Source organism: Danio rerio, chromosome 7 (assembly GCF_052040795.2).
Source record: "Danio rerio strain M-AB ecotype USA chromosome 7, GRCz13ab, whole genome shotgun sequence".
In the NCBI taxonomy this organism is placed as follows: Eukaryota; Metazoa; Chordata; class Actinopteri; order Cypriniformes; family Danionidae; genus Danio; species Danio rerio.
The window spans coordinates 74,537,501-74,547,500 of NC_141027.1; the positions used below are offsets into that span (position 1 = coordinate 74,537,501).

Consider the following 10,000-nt stretch of genomic DNA (forward strand, 5'->3'; position numbering starts at 1 on the left):
ATAATAATAATAAATTTTCTTTATAGCTTAGTCCCTTTATTAATCAGGGGTCGCTACAGTGGAATGTACCGCCAACTTATCCAGCACATGTTTTACGCAGTGGATGCCCTTCCAGCCGCAACCCAAGGCTGGGAAATAATAATAATAATAAATTCATAATAATATAAATATAAAATACCCAAGGGGTATGAATAATTTCAGGCATGACTATTTATATGCACTCATATACTAATGCACTTTATTCTGTAATAATATATTTGTACCTCTCTAATGCATGAATGCATTTGCAGAATTTTAAGCACATGATTATTTTCATAACGTCTTCTATTTTTGATGGCATCATTTTATAGAGATTTCTTTTAAAGTGAACCTTGACTCCACAGTTATAATTCTTCATTTATGCAGGACCATGACACAAATATCTTTATGGTTTCCTCTGTTTAATATGAACATAAAACTGCAGCAAACCGCACACATGTGGTAGAGACATACACACATTTTCCACGGCGGCTCCGAGCATGCAGACAGGAAAAATAATTGTGCGAGTTTCAAGAGAGAGGAGAGTTTCTGAGCGAGGCTCTCTCTAGTACCTCTCGCAACGTTCATAATTACAGTCCCTTGCTGCAGTTTGCTGCCGGGCCTCTCACTAATATTGGGTTCATTCTTAAAACCCAATGCAAACCCCCCCACCACGGAAAAAAAAATCATAAATATTTAAAAGTCAGCCCGCAATTCATTTTGTTTTGCCAAGTCAAATGCTGAAATCCCCTGTAACCATCTTAAAAGCCCCCTGTTCGATATATTAGGTCATTTAAAGGCAGCAAACTCCCAACAATGGATCTCCAATAATGCCATGTGTAAGTAACAGAGAGAAGATGCTGAAAAACAGATAATAAAATGGGCATCAATCCTTTTTATTCCCACCTCGTGCCCCCCGAGCACCCCCTTTCCCGGGCCGAGCTTGTTTAAAAGTACCGTGGCTAGCACACACAAACATTGATTTTGCAACAGTAAAGTCCGTGGCAGTCAATAAGCCTTATCAGTTATTACACAAGTCAGCTAATTCTCAGCAAATGTACTTAAATGTTCTTTTGAAAATGCCTCCCGCTGCACTCTACACTCTATCAGGTGGGTTATTGACGTATCGACAGGACAACAACGGCCGCTGAAATATCCTGTTCAAATATTCATCTCCGCGCTCAAAGATGGCGACAATATTCCCGAACCCTTAACTTAAAACAGCTTTTATTGTCCAATAACGTTCCAGCCACTTTAGAAGGCCGCCCGGGACGCGACTTGAATCCGGACCAGCCGGTTCCCCACAATCCATTAAAGTTTATTCTCATCAGTGTTCGGTTTCTAGAACTGTTAAAGTACAACCTCAATCCATCATTCTTCAAAAATCCTTTTTTTTTTTTTGGGAAGAAGGGGTCTCTGCATGAACATAGAGCGGCGTATTTAATAAACGCCTCCGCCATAACTCTCTCGCTGCGAGTAATACATCAACATCTCTAAACATTTCCATCTCCTTGACTTAATGTGCTGCAAGAAACCATTTGTGTATGTGTGTGTATGTGTGTGTGTGTGTGTGTGGCAGTTAAAGCCATTTACATCTGATGGTCTTGTGTGGATTGCTATGTGTAATTCTGCATTTTGTTGCACTGTTTTAATTATTGATGCACCGGGAGGAAACATGACTGGGGCAGACCGTTTGCCAAAGCCTACAATCGCTGTGGTTTCCGCTGTGGCATTCTGGGAGAAAGTAATTACACGGGAAAACACCAGTATACAGAGTCTTCCGTACACGCCGAGGTTATAAAACTACACACGCTAATTCACTAGTTGTTTTTCAGCAATAGCGCGTCAGATGAAACAACGGGCAAATTATTAAATAATAACCTACAGGAGTGCAGATTTGAAGGAGAAGGTAGATAAACAACTGCTGCTAATTTCATCTCAGCCTTATTTTTTCTCGAAAACACTTTCCTAAGCAAAAACACAATGATTTGCTCGGTGCTTTTTGCCTTTGCACCTGTGTTGAAGCACCTAGTACTTGATCGTAGTATGGATTATGCAGTTAGGCCACATTACCCAGAGCCCACAGTGATTCTGTGCTTAAATGATGGCGCATAAGTGAAATAACCGGCTGTATACACACACAGTTGAAGTCAGAATAAAATTTAAATTCTTTTAGATATATTTATTAGGTAGTGCTGTTTAACGGAGTTTCCCAGAGATGGGTTGCGGCTGGAAGGGCATCCGCTGCGTAAAAACTTGCTGGATGAGTTAGCGGTTCATTCCGCTGTGGCGACCCCAGATTAATAAAGGGACTAAGCCGACAAGAAAATGAATGAATGAATGTTTAATGGAGACACGTTTTTTTTTTTTAACAAATTTGTTTATGTAATTACACAATAATCTAATTTCTTTTATCATGATGACTGTAAATAAAGTCAGATTTCACGAGAAAGCGTAAGTATTTTACATTTTGTCAGTTTAGTGGCTAGTCGTACAATTTTAAAAAGGAGGCGTGGCACCCAACCCAACCCCGCCCCTAAACCTAACCGTCATTGGGTGAGTAGCAAATCGTACGAAACAGAGCGCACAAATTACTAATTAGCCACTAAAACAAAAAGTTACGAATTGCCGTGAGATTGCGTTGACAATAGATATTTTGCTATAAAGCTTTATGCAATATACAAAAACAAAACTGAATGTTTATGTAAATTATTTAGCGTTTAATCTAGCATACAAAAATTTACTTTTAAACAACCTAATAATCGTTTGTCTTTGTAAATCAATAAGTAAAGCTACTGTAATATAAATTAGATAATAATCAATAATTTAATATATCATGTTGATGAATTTGCAGAATATTGATGAAATTGATATTAATATTATTAGAGTGTTTTTTATTTTAATTTACTGTCACATGTGCTTTGTTGACAATAGCAGCCTAATCTTTGTCGTTAAGTCGTAGGAAAAAGTAAAATTTTAAAAAGGAGCGGCACCCAACCCCGCCCCTAAACCCCACCGTCATTGGATGATGAGCAAATCGTACTAAACTGTACGAATTAGATCGCACACATTCATACGAATTAGCCACTAAATCAAAAAAGTTACAAATCACCGCGAGATTGCGTTGGCAATAGATATTTTGATATAAAGCTTTATTAAGTCTAAAACAAAAGTAGCAATATATAAAAATAAAACTGAATATTTATGTAAATAATTTAGCTTTTAATCTGGCATACAAAAATTTACTTTCAAACAACCTGATAATCTTTTGTCTATGTGAATCAATAAGTACAGCTACTGTAATATAAATTAGACATGCCAATAATCAATAATTGAATATTTTATGATAATAATTGTGCAGAATATTGATATTAATATTATTAGAGTGTTTTTAATGCTTTGTTGACAATAGCAGCCTGATCTCACGAGAAAACGCAAGTATTTTACGTTTTGTTAGTTTGGTGGCTAATTCGTTCAAGTTCAGTCGTACGAAAATGTTCGTTGTTAAAAAGGAGGCGTGGCACCCAACCCCGCCCCTGAACCCAATCATCATTGGGTAATGAGCAAATCGTACTAATTTGTTAGAATTAGATCATACGAATTAGCCACTACATTAAAAAATGTACGAATTGTTGTGAGATTGCATTGGTATATGCTAATGTTTTGCAGGATATTCAGCTTAAATTGCAATTTAAAGGCTTAACTAGACTAATTGAGCAAGTCAGGGTGAGTATTGGATTGCAATTAGGGCTGCAAAATATATTGTCTCAGCATCAGTATCGCAATGTGGGTGTCTGCAATAGTCACATCCCAAGATATACAATATTAACATTATAGTTGATCAACAGCTGAGAATTTGTGTTTTAAAGCATTCGGGCACAAAAATGTAGAACATTTGCTACTGAAATGAAGAACAATTATACTGTTTAATTCTCCGAAAACCATGTCTTTTACTGCTCTTCTTTGCTCTATTGTAATTAATCTTGCTTGCAATTTGTTTATTATATTTATACACTATTCACACCCTTCTTATACAAAATCACCCCAATCAATCCAAATTCAAGACTTTTTTTCCAAATAGAACTGTTCAAGCTATCTGGTGAAATTGTATTCATATCCCAATATAGTCATTCATTTAATTCCTTTGGCTTAGTCCCTTCATTCATCAGGGGTCGCCACAGCGACCAGTCATATTGCAATACACAGTGTTCAGCATAATTGAGTACACCCCATTTTAAAAATGAATATTTTCATCCATTTCTCAGTGAGAACAGGCAATTGAATTATTAAACAGATTTATTTATTCAAATAATATTTTAGTCAACAAACATATTCAGAAATTGAAAGATAATAAAATTAAATTCAAGCAAAATATTACAATATAAAAAAAAATAAATTACAAATTACAAATTTTCAACTAAATTTTTCAATGTTTTTTTTTTGGTGTTGTTTTTTTTTTTTGCTTCTCTTGATTTTTCCTCTTTTTAAATGTTGTATTTAATATTTTCTATAACACAGAATTTTGGGTGTACTAATTTTTGAACCATTATCGTAAGTTATTTTGTTAGATAAACTCCAGATTTGGCTTCAGTACTGACTAATATAATGTATATGCACAACTTTAACATTGTATAGCTTCCTATTTAAAAGATGGACATGTGAGGGGAGTACTTTTACATGCTGAGCACTGTATATCACAGAATAACAAAATATTGCAATGTCAGATATTTTCAATATCGTACAGCCCTAATAGCAATGGTTTGTTCTGTAGCCTATCAGGGAAAAATCATGAGCAATCCAATAATATTAACCTTCAATAAAAACTGCATTTATACTGCCAAAAGGTTTTTTTTCCAGAAGAAAAAAAAAATGTGTAGGAAATACTGTAATTATTTTCGTCCTTCATTAAACACACCTTAGGAAATATTCTAAAAAGAATACAAATTGCATAGGAGGGCTAATATTTTTGCTCTCAACCATCAGAAATATGAAGACATTAAAAATAAAGGTACATGATCTGTCACTGGGGTGGTAACTTTACAAAAGGTATACTTTTGTACCATACTAGTGGACAGTAGGGTCACTTTATTTTGATGGTCCGTTTGTTGAATTTAAGTGACATTACATCTACATGCCAACTAATTCTCATTAGATTATATGTAGACTCTTACGTTGGGGTTAGGGTTAGTGTAAGTTGACATGTACTCGCAAAGTTTCTTAAAGTCAGTTAAATGTCTGCTGAAGGAGCATATCAACAGATATTAAGCAGACAGTCTACTAATACTCAAATGGACCATCAAGGGGTACACTCTTGTACCTTTAAGGTTCACGTTTGTACCTTTAAGGTTGGCTTTTGTACCTTTAAGTTACTGTGAGGTACACATTTGTTATTTTTAGGTATTCATATGTACTCTTTAAGGACCTGTTAGGAGCAAAAATGCACCTTTGTGTCTGACAGATTTTGTACCTTTATTTCTAAGAGTGTACAGTTGAACTTATTAGCCCCCCCTTTGAATTTTTTTCCCCTTTTTAAATATTTCCCAAAGTATGTTTAACAGAGCAAAGAAATTTTCACAGTATGTCTGATAATATTTTTTCTTCTGGAGAAAGTCTTATTTGTTTTATTTGGGCTAGAATAAAAGCAGTTAATATTTTTTTAAAACGATTTTAAGGTCAAAATTTTAGCCCCTTAAACTATATACAGTTGAAGTCAGAAGTATTAGCCCCCTTCAATTTTTTCTTCTTTTTTTTTTTAAATATTTCCCAAATGATGTTTAACAGAGCAAGGAAATTTTCACAGTATGTCTGATAATATTTTTTCTTCTTCAAAAAGTCTTTTTTGTTTTATTTAGGCTAGAATGAAAGCAGTTTTTAATTTTTTAAACACCATTTTAGGGAAAAAATTATTTCAGACACATTTTTCAGAAGTGTCTTGAAAAATGTCTAGTAAAATTTTTATTACTGTCATCGTGGCAAAGATAAAATAAATCAGTCATTAGAAATTATGTATTAAAACTATTATGTTAAAAAAATGTGTCGAAAAAATCTCTCCGTTAAACAGAAATCAGGGAAAAAATAAACAGGGGGGCTAATAATTCACAGTGGCTAATAATTCTGACTTCAACTATATATAAAAAAACAAAACAAATATAAATATGAATAAATACACACACAAAATTTCAGTCTTTCACAAATGTGCCTGTTTCTGTTATGTTCCCAAGGCAACAAGACATTTCCGTTTTCTCCAAAACCCAACATTACCCAGCGTTGGGCTGAGAAACAGACTGGAAAGGCACACACACACACACACACAAAAAAAAGGAGACAGAAATGCAACATACGCTGCAGCCTAGATAAATCCACCTTCGCCAGGCTGGGAATTACTCTACGATATGGAGTCAGAAGCAGCCAGATTACACAATAATCCCCAGGTAGATTTTACACCTCTAGAAGAGCCGCCAGCGTGTGTAATTCCCGCACTACCTTTTCTTAATGGAGAATCGCTTCACGCAACAGCTGCCATCCTAAAAATCATCTCTCACCTATTCGTCATCAACTGTACCCCCCCCCCCCCCCAACCCCCAAGCAGTGCGCACATAGGTAGACATTTAATTCCACCCATGGCCGTGTGTCTGAGAGGCAAATGAATGTGCCTATTCCTCATCTCCGCCACCACCACCGCAGTACACAATGATTAAACCCGGGCCAGCCATAATTAATGAAAGGTCACAAGTGGCCTTAGAGTAGGCTGCGAATGAAAGGACCCACCCAAATGTAGTCATAGATCTGGGCCTGGAAATAGATTAAGAGGAAGCACTCGCAGCTATGGCGAGAGGCCATTCGCTAACCCAAATCCTAAAAATGTAAAGGACAATACCCTGAAGGTTAGGCTTTCTAATTAATCGTCCTCATTAACCCGTACTGCAGTGATATTAAACTTTCGCCTTAATCTAATCACGCCAAATGAAAACGAAGAGCCTCAAAAGACAAAACACGTCTGTTCTCTGAGGAAACACGATAGTGTAACGTTTCAACAAAGCCCCACATGGAGGGATGTACGAAAATGGACTTTAATTTGGTACTGGATTCAGGAACACATGCTAATGTGTGAGAGAAATGCACCACATGCACACACACACACACACATGCTGTATCTTTCAGCATGCAGGATCTCGCATTGACCTATAGGTGTCACCCTTTACAAGCAAGGAAGAGAGACTGCTACACACACACACACACACAGCAGATGAAGGCAGAGAGGTTAGAAAGGCACAGACAAATATATACAGAACGCGGACTGAAAAATATGTGGAGATGACAAAAGCAGATGCTAGACAGGAAGTCCGCGCCAAGCGATGAGACTCAGAAGACAGCGCGATTACCTTCAGATGAGGCCGAGCTGCCTTCCCCCGTTTCCCCAGAAGAACGCTGATTACACACATACTAATCATACTGACAGGCACAAACCACCAAATAAATAATACATGCTAACCACTGCTCCATCCAGCCTCTGCTACCCCCAGACCGAAGGCCCGGTCGGTGTGTGTGTGTGTGTGTGTGTGTGTGTATACCACAACCCCAGACTCTTCAAAACACGCTCGCTTTAAGAAATCGTACCTGAGAAGCTCCTAGTGGGATCCTCGGTTTAGCATAGTCTGCTGAGGTGATTCTCCGACCCTTTCCTCCAGCCAGAGAGCAGTGGAGCGATGTGAGCCGGTCTCTGTGCTCCTTCTCATTACTCTCATTAGGATTACCCAAGCACTAGTTATCATTTTAACCAGGTGTCACTGTAAATCTGCGGGGGCCACATTTCCCCCCTCCCCTGTCTACCTCTTTCTCCCCCTCGTTCTCCCCCACAACAGACAGCTTCCTTGTCTTTAACGCTGCACTGTTGGATAAAAAAGCAATCTTATTTCACACCTCACGGACTCTATCTCTCTCTCCCTTGCTTGTCCTGTTTTTTTTTTTTTTTCTCCCCTACTAGATCCCCCTCTGGCCCCCCGTCAACCCCTTCCCTATATCAAAGCTGTCCTGACTTCGGAGCGCACGGTGTAAAATGAAAGTGACAGAAGGGTTCTGCAGGACAATGGGACATAGGCTCCATGCTGGGGGCTTTCATGCTTTGTCCGCTCTTCATATCAGCACTTCTTCGGCCCCGTCCGTACCCCTCCTGCCCCAAAACAGGACCCCCCTCTAACCCACAACACACAAAAAAACACTGCCTCCATCTCAGACCGGACTAAATCTGGAGACACCATCGCTAGATGGACGAAAAACACATAGTCCATCAAATGCATTATATTTATTATAAAATTATGTATTATAAAATATGTATAAATATAAAAGTATGTATTATATATATAAATTATATATCATATTATATATTTTATTATATTATATATTTTATTATAATATTTTATATTGTTATATTATAAAATAATATATTATATTATTACATATTTTTATTATTATTACTATTATTATTATTATTTTTATTAGTATTATTATATATTTTATTATATTATTTTAGACTATTATATTATATTATATTATATTATATTATATTATATTATATTATATTATATTATATTATATTATATATTTTTTGTATTATATATTTTATTATATTATTTTATTGTTATATTATTATTTTATATTGTTATAATATATTATTATATAGTTTTTATCATATTATATTATATTATATTATATTATATTATATTTTATTAAATTATATTAGATTATTATATTATATTATTATTATTATTATTATTATATTATATTATATTATATTATATTATATTATATTATATTATATTATTATCACAATAATATGATGTATTATATATTATATTATACAATATAAATATCATATTGAGATTAAAAATTGGCGACCTGACCCAAATTAACAGTTCACAGCTCACATGAGTTTAACAAATAACCGATATTATCATTCACCCATCAGTGCACACATTAAATGACATTTATAACTAGTTATAAAATCTACAGAGCAGCTTTTCAGATTCCAAATCATTCCAAACCTTACATAGTAAAAGCTCATATGTACTGTTTAAGCTGCAGCATAGTTTGCAAGTTATTCAGGCACATATTTAAAAGCCTCAACTTCTCATTTATTAACTGGTGCAGACAATAAAACAGACTCTTAACAATATAAAAAGGATTGATTGATGATTTCATTTTTGTTTATTTACATTTAAAACACACGGGAGTCTTAAATCCGCTTAAACTACAGTCACCACATGTGTGTTTACATACAGTAAAGTGCACATTTTTCAGGGTGTCATTAAAACACTCATGCTAATATACCTTGTTTAAAAAAAATAAACACCTTTATATGAATATGAAACTGTGATTATGACCAAAAAGTTAGTTGACTAATCAACATCTTGGAAGAACTATCAACCAATATATAACCTTAGAATAAACCAGCATGAACTCTGTTTAAAACACACACACACACATACACACACAAAATCTTCCAGTCACAGCCACAAAATAAAATCTGTGGGCAAGCACAACAATGCAGTAACGCCACGAAAAACAATTCCCTAACAAAATATTTAAGCAGCTCTCTAAAACTGCTTTTGAAGCAAAACAGTTCACCCTCTCAAAACAATGCACGCTGGGCAAACCCCTCCGTCACCATAAACACAGAGTGTGAGTCAGGCAAACGTCAGCGAGACCAACATAGTGCGCATGGTGACCACACACTCCCAAACAACTGCAACACCCTCCCTCTCTCACACACACATACGCACACCCCGAAACAGCAAGACGAAAACCTTGCGTCCATCTTCATCACTCCCGCACACCAGCATGAGCAAAAAACAAGAGAAGTACCTCTTTGGTTTAAAGGATCGTGGCTCTGGATCGGAGCGGCGTTGAGTTATGTGCTAGATTCCTGACCTGGCTTCCAGAAGCCATGGCGCTCGCTCGGCACTGGCCCTGTCATGACCCCCAA

At 36.1% G+C, this 10,000-nt stretch overlaps 1 protein-coding gene across 5 annotated transcripts in view; it reads right to left on the minus strand.

Moving 5' to 3' along the window:
* zfhx3b (zinc finger homeobox 3b) overlaps nucleotides 1-10,000 on the minus strand; it is a 248,199-nt gene that overhangs the window by 43,011 nt on the left and 195,188 nt on the right. Inside the window, exon 1 of one of the 5 annotated variants that reach the window (XM_087258664.1) lies at nucleotides 9,880-10,000. This exon is cut by the window's right edge and continues 10 nt beyond it. The exons of the other annotated variants lie outside the window; for them this stretch is intronic. The gene's annotated coding sequence lies outside the window, so the exon portion shown is untranslated. The remainder of the gene's footprint in view (nucleotides 1-9,879) is intronic. 5 annotated transcript variants of the gene reach the window in all.